Source organism: Accipiter gentilis, chromosome 6 (genome assembly GCF_929443795.1).
Source record: "Accipiter gentilis chromosome 6, bAccGen1.1, whole genome shotgun sequence".
Taxonomy (NCBI): domain Eukaryota; kingdom Metazoa; phylum Chordata; class Aves; order Accipitriformes; family Accipitridae; genus Astur; species Astur gentilis.
This window is the reverse complement of record NC_064885.1, coordinates 45,013,480-45,020,624: the sequence shown is the minus strand read 5'-3', so window position 1 is coordinate 45,020,624 and position 7,145 is coordinate 45,013,480.

Below are 7,145 nucleotides of genomic sequence, written 5' to 3'. Positions count from 1 at the left end.
ACATTCTCACAGATTCAGTGGTTCAAGATGGAGTTTAAAATCTGTCCGCGTACCTGTTTTGGTCAGTGCAAATTTACTGAAATAAAACTTATGTTACAGCTTTTACAATTAAAGCTATAAAGTTACAAGGAAAACTATAATAAGATAGTATTCTAGGTAACTGTTTGAGTATTTTTTTTTTTGAGAAAAAAAGATTACTAGAACACTCTCCCATAAGGACCTGCACATCTGTCAAAACCAAAAGTGACAGAGTTAATTTACAGTAATTTTCCAACAGAAGCTCTTCTGCAAACTGGACTGGTTCCCACTTGCTTCCTAACTCTTAAGCAATGCATGTGGCAGACTGAAGGGAATCCTACTCTCAGGCAAGCCAGGAGACCTGGGAAGCAGAGCCTAAAACTGAGCTTCCAACATCCACAGTTCCATGAAAACCTACAACAGATAATGCCTTGCAGTCAGAAATGCTAAGGCTTGCACAGTTCACTGCTCTCTCCCTTTCACATACAACTTTGATATTTAAGATTGCTACACATTTGAAGAGGAGCAATGTTAAATATCAAAAGCCTTTCAGAAACAAATACTTTTCTTCATTCATTTATACTGTTCATTATCCCCATATTGTTTCCTTATACTTCCCCCACCACCACATAATTTTTCTTCTTGCATACAAAGCTTGCAAGATTTTTGTTATCTTCTCTTGAATATACCAGAAACACAGTCATCTATAAAATAACAGCATATTCCAGTCTGGTTATTTTCCAATGTGATATGATCAATAAGGCTGAGACCACAAAGATCAGCACACACCACATCCTATAAAAGGTTAGGCTTATGTCCTGTCTGTGTTTTCAAAAGGGCTGTATTTTCTGCATCAGGAGCTCAGTATCTACAGACAACATATCTGGCAATGATGGAATATCAAGTCCTTTCAGAATTTTTTAAGGGGCATTTTAAAATCATAATTTCTCTTGAAGAATACATGAAAGGCTGAATACACAGTCCCTCTCAGAGGCTCTATACTACAGCTAATATTTTTGAGACCTTACTTTCTCAGGCTCATTTCCTAAAGTGAAATAGTGGTCTACAGTGATGCCTCCTCTCATTTCTCCCTTTGCTGACGCTAAACATTTTTTCTGTTGTTACCATAGGATGGCAATGCTGCATAGGCCTATTCTTTTCCCTCATCTGTGCCACAGTCATTGCTGTATGTGTAGGATAACTGCCTTTTCATAAAGATTTAAGTCCACAAAGAGTCAAGGTGAAAAATCTTCCTGGGCTCACATGACCTATCAGGTTAGAATGGTTAAGATGTACAAGAAATTCTGTAACTAAGAGCATATAAAGGAGTCTGACATGTATAAAAGGATAATAAGAAGAGCTGAACATAGTCAAGTCAGTCAGTGGTAAATGGATAATTTTATAGTTTAAATGTAAATGCTATCTTGGCATGTATCTGCACAACTCTTTCCAACAGAGTACAATTAATGGCCCCACAGAATTTTTGCCAGTAAAGGAGGGAAAATAGCTTTGTACACAATTCTAAACACCAAAGTTCATGAGAATTGTGTGATCAGCTTTAGTTAGACAGTGATAAGGAATAAAAAATGTGCATTACAAGAGGCCTAAAAGAGCTTGGCTTACTTAATGTACTAAGACAAAGTCTGAGAAACAGGGTATGATTAATTTTTATACACATATCAACAGAGCAAACCACTGAGAAAGGAAGTAGATTATATAACCTAACCAAAATTGTTCACACAAGCACAAATGGTTGTAGCTACTCATACGTACATTTAGACCAGAAATAAATATAAAAAGATACTAACATGAATAGTTCAGTTCTAGATAGCCCTTCCAGAAGGAATGAGACCAAAATAAATGGTTATCTTTGAGACCAATTTATAATAGGAATTCTGTGACATAGCTGCCTGTGTCAGTAGGGAACTTTACTCACTAAGTCAGCATCAATGACATACCAGTAAATAGAAGAAAATTAGTAAATCCCCATAATTTGGTACTCTCAGCAAGCCAATGGTCTGAAGATGCAGAAAGGAAAGTATCAGGAATCTTGAGACAGAGAGTGAAATAGACCTGTGGGTCACCATGAGAGAAAAAAGTAGGCATCTTGGGAGTATGGCGGAGCTCAAAGAGTCTAAGTCATCCTGTGGAAGTGCTTTTCTCTCCTTTGCTTACAGGAGGAGCCTAGAGCTACTGGCTCACAAATAAGTTGCTCCTGTAAGCTGTAGATGTTGTGTTACATGAAATGGGCAAGGGCCTCTGCCCCTGCTGCAATTCAGACCAGCTTCAACTATTATCATATTGGGCAGGAATTTGAGGAGCACAGAGCCCTAGCAATAATTTGACCCTAACATATTCATGCATCCCTAAGGAAAGAAAAAAATCATCTTCTTGTGAGGACTTAAAAGCAAACAAGTTAACAAGCTAATCTATTTTTATGTAATTAATAAAGATGGCAGTGTTCTTCGCGTGTTTTCCACTACACTTACCTTAGAAAAACCCAAAGCACTGCAATTACAAACACATCAGCTCAGGTTAGGCTCATGCTTAGCATGAATTAAGCATCACTCCACTGGCTTCAATGAATTAATAGCCACTTCTTCATCTTAATTTTTTACCAGTTCTTACTGTTAACAGCAGATCTGTCATTTGCTTTTCTTTAAATTTTTGGGGTTTAGGGGTGGGTTTTTTTGGTGGTTGGTTGGTTTAGGGGTTTTTGTTTGGGGTGTTTTTTTTGAGAAAAATAAAGGTAAACTGCTTTATCCCTTTTGGTGAAAAGCAGCTGATTGATGTTAGTTAGCAGATGCTTTGCTTCACAAATGTGTGGTACATTTATTCTAGGTGGAACTTCATTTGAAGTAGTCTCTACAAAGCCTGTTTTATTCTAAATCATGCTATAATTTTATACAGCTTAACAAGAACAATACATGAAAAGCATCAGTTTTAGTCTAATTTCACTACTGTTTTAGCTACTATTTCCCGTAAAAATGTGAAAGAGGTAATCACATTGTTCTCCTTGCTTAACAGTAAAAAAAAAGTATGTTGAAAAATTCATTGATGATCTTCATCATAAATATCCTAAAATCATTAGAGTGGGTTTTTTTGTTTGTTTGGAAGTTTTGGTGGGTTTTTTTTGGTTTTGTTTTGGGGTTTTTTTGGTTTTTTTTTACGGTTTTGTACTTAACACAGGAAATGCCGTTAATTACTGCACAGAGTAGCTTTTTTTTGCCTGCCAATTACAAGAGCATAATATAAGGAAAGGTCCAGGAATTAATAAATTAATGGAAACAACATTAGTAATGTTAACAGTATTTTAATCACTGTAATTTCCACTCTAAGAGGGAATATGTTTTAAAAAAAATGTACTGTATCATCTTGATGCAGCTGAGAAAAAATGGCAATAGCAATTTTCTTATAAAGAATTCTACGCTACAAAGGAATAGATAACAAGTATTAGATCTTAAGGGTCATTAATTATTTGTTAGTATAGCCTATACTGTAAGAAAATTTGATGAATCAACAAGAGGTACTGATTAATGGAACTCCACAGTGCTATCAGATCTACTTGTATTTTATAGCCTAACAAGAAAGGTGTATAACCTCCTCATTGCAAACCAGTGTAACCTTCAAAAATGCTTCCTTTAGTAAATTGCACTTGTGGCTGCTTCTTCACTAGATACACTAGTTTATAATGGTTTTGTTCTGTCTTCCTATTGGTAAATTCTCTAGATTTCTAATATTTACTAGTGAATTATAATAATTCTTGAAATCTCTCTATCAATTAAGGCATATTCTATTTGTGAGTAGTTCTTTGTTTCTCCAAACAAGACACTCAGCATTTGAATCATAGTAAATAGTTTTCATAAGGAAGAAGGGCCCAAGCAGCATCTTGCCTAAAGTTATGTTAAAATGTATTAGACATATTGACAAAAACTTAAGAATGATACAAGTGTTGTCACTAGCTAGGAAGTCACTGGAAAAAAATGACACCCCAGGAATGATGGCATGCTAAAAATAATGTCATGACCACTTTTGCCCTCTCCAATTTTAACCCCTAGCCCATCTTGGCCTGTACCCAAAGTCCCATTTTACTGCAGGAGACTAAACAATAGGCCTTCATTACTGGCTCCAAATGACTGGCTGATTGCTTACGCCAATATAGGAATAATTTACAGACACAACAGTAAGAAAACAAAAATGTATAAATAGAACTTCTAAAAAAATGTGAAAGGACTTGCAAGAGGAAATGGATAGGCGAGGAAAAAAGAAAAAAAAAATCTTAGCTGAAACATCTGAAGACCCTCAGTGCGTTTAGAGACCCAATATAAGAAGGACATAAAACTGCATTCTAATATAAAGTCTGTCAACTTTTACTACTCCTGTGTATTTCAGGATTCAAGCAGACAAACACACACACATACAATTCAGATGCAAATGCACACTGAGCACATCTCTATCAGATGCAAGTTGCACAAGAAAAACAGGAACGCTGAAGTTAAGGGCACTATCACTTTTAGAAACATACATATTGCCTTGGTATATTTAAATTACATTAAGACAATGTTGTCTAAAGAAAACTAAAGGTATTGTCCTTCAAAGCTGGGTTTCTTCCTTGCATGTACAGAGGGGCCAGTCCAAAAAGGACCACCTTTGAAGTATTATCTATCTGTCATTTATACTGAAAACCACCATCATTTAAAGTCACCTCCATAACTTCTTCAGAAAAGCTATTCACAGAAAGATCTGTAAGATGATACTTGATTGTTTTCAAATAATCCAATGCAATTTTATAAAGATTATATACTTTTGATATTAATATATTACAAGTAGAAAGTAAAGAAACCTTAATTTTAGTATGTTATTCATAAAAAGAAAACCCCAAAGATAAAAAGGATAAATTGTTCACAAGCAAATATGTCACCCCCATCTTTTTTTGATTTCCAGACTAAATAGAGGATTGCATTCAGCTCAAGGGTTGTTTCAAGAGTTCCCAGCACTGTAGGCAACACACCATTTTCTCTGTATCCCTTCCAGAAAATGGAAAGGGATGGAGCAGGGACAAAAAGCAGCAGTGATGAGCCTAGGAGACTCAGGCTAGCTGCTCTGAAGAAAATATGATTCAAAGGAAAGATGCAAATGCTGTTGCTGATGAGTGGTACCATCTTTGTCTCACAAAGGGCTTCTGCCCAACATCTGATTCTTCCCAGTCTTGTTTTCCAGGTTTTATGTGACCAAAGCTAGGACTTGTGCAAGAAAGTGTCTACAGTTAGATCTGGCCCTTCTAATGCAGTGTTTATGTAAAATGATTCAAGCACAGATTTTTTTCACTCTCAATAGGAATTTTACCAACTTTTGTACTGCAAAATGGAGTTACAACTCACACAATAAAAAGCAATGATTATGTGGATGTAAATCAGCATGAAGAACTGGGCACAATAAAGTGTCTGGCACCTTTAAAAGTGAGCACAATAAATAAAATTTTTAAAAAAGCCCAAATAGGCCCATTTTCAAGTTACTTTGGTGTTTCTAAAACTGCATCTTAAACAGACTCCTTAGTTACACTGCTAAAGATAAGCTTCAGGATGTTTGAAGCACACTACCACTCAAAAGAATTACATTCTCTTTTATCATGGCAATCTTCATTAAAAGCCTATGACTTTCATAATCAAGCTGTACACCTATCTTTTAAAACTCTCCTGTCCTTTAAATTAACTCAAACTTTAAGGCCAAAGTCATATTTCAAACATAAACTAGGTCATCTTTAGTACATAATTTATTTGTCTTTGCAAGCCTTTTCTATGCAGCAGGCTTGAAAGGAAGTACGTCAGCCTTTGGTATCTCTGACTTTAAATATAACCTCACCACTAACACCAGTCTCAACTTAGGATATGATTATATGGGTGTGAGTGTTATCTTATTTCCTCACTCCTAGTCCTCTATGTATTAAAGAGCTTGTCAATAAACCAGCCTAACCCACAACACTACCAGAGATATAGACATACATATATTTTAATTATGTACAAAATATCGCGTGTAGATGAAAGCAAGTCATGCCATAGACCTCCTTCAGCTCAATATTCCATAGTGGTATTGATCCTATAAAAGTAACAGAAATTTAAAATGGTAAGAAACCTATTGTTACATTCTTGAGTACAAGTGGCAAAAATCTGTTTAGTAAGAATATGGCCATATTTGCATCAGTTCCCAGGTATAAACTGCTTTTATAAAAAGGCTTGTTAAAAAAAAATCAAAACGATAGCAGGAACCAGGCGTTAATCTCAGTTTTAAGCTGCTCCTTCAGATGTAGCTTTAAATGCAAGTGGTTGTAAATTATGTAAAACCTAATAAAAAATTGCATAAAACTTGCACTGGAACAACTGAAGTCCCATAGAAAAATACTCTAGCTTAAATAATTTAAAAAAAACCCAACAAAACCCCAAACAAAACGCTATTGAGTTTTGTAATTTCTTTTGAAAGGTATTATTTTCTTCTAGTACCACAGATACATAGCTTATATTTTGCAGAGAAACAGAACATAACTACCTCCAATAACCTGAAATCACACCTTGTGGGCAGACCCCTGAAACAGAGAATGTCTTTTGCTCAGCACAGCATTTTTTAAATACAGAGCAAGGATACAATTTACCAGAATTGAATGTGAATAGCTTGACATTTATAACAACAGATGGAATTTCTTTTCCCATTTCAACTTTCAGGCAGCTCCCTCAACAAAGTTAAGTTTTTTCTTCAACTTTCATTCACTCTGTCAGAAAGATAATAATCTAGACTGAATATTTCTATTGTACAAGGCTGTTATTAAACTACGTCCAAGCTTAAAAAGAAAGTCTTGACAGAAAAAAAAAAGGATTGATTGTAATGCCTTCCTGTCCAATCTTGATTAGAAGTACATTAAAATAAATGAAGACTCCTAGCTAGATATCTTTCTGTGAGATTTCTGTTGGCCTGTTAGGCAGAACTAACATTACAGAAGAATAATCTTCTCCACTGCTAGTAAAAAAATTCATAGAGCACTTCCTGCATTTCGTGGACCAGTTTGATCTCCTCCAGCCTCGTGTACCCACCAGGAAAAACCTCCATGCAATAACGCTACATGGGGAGCACTACAG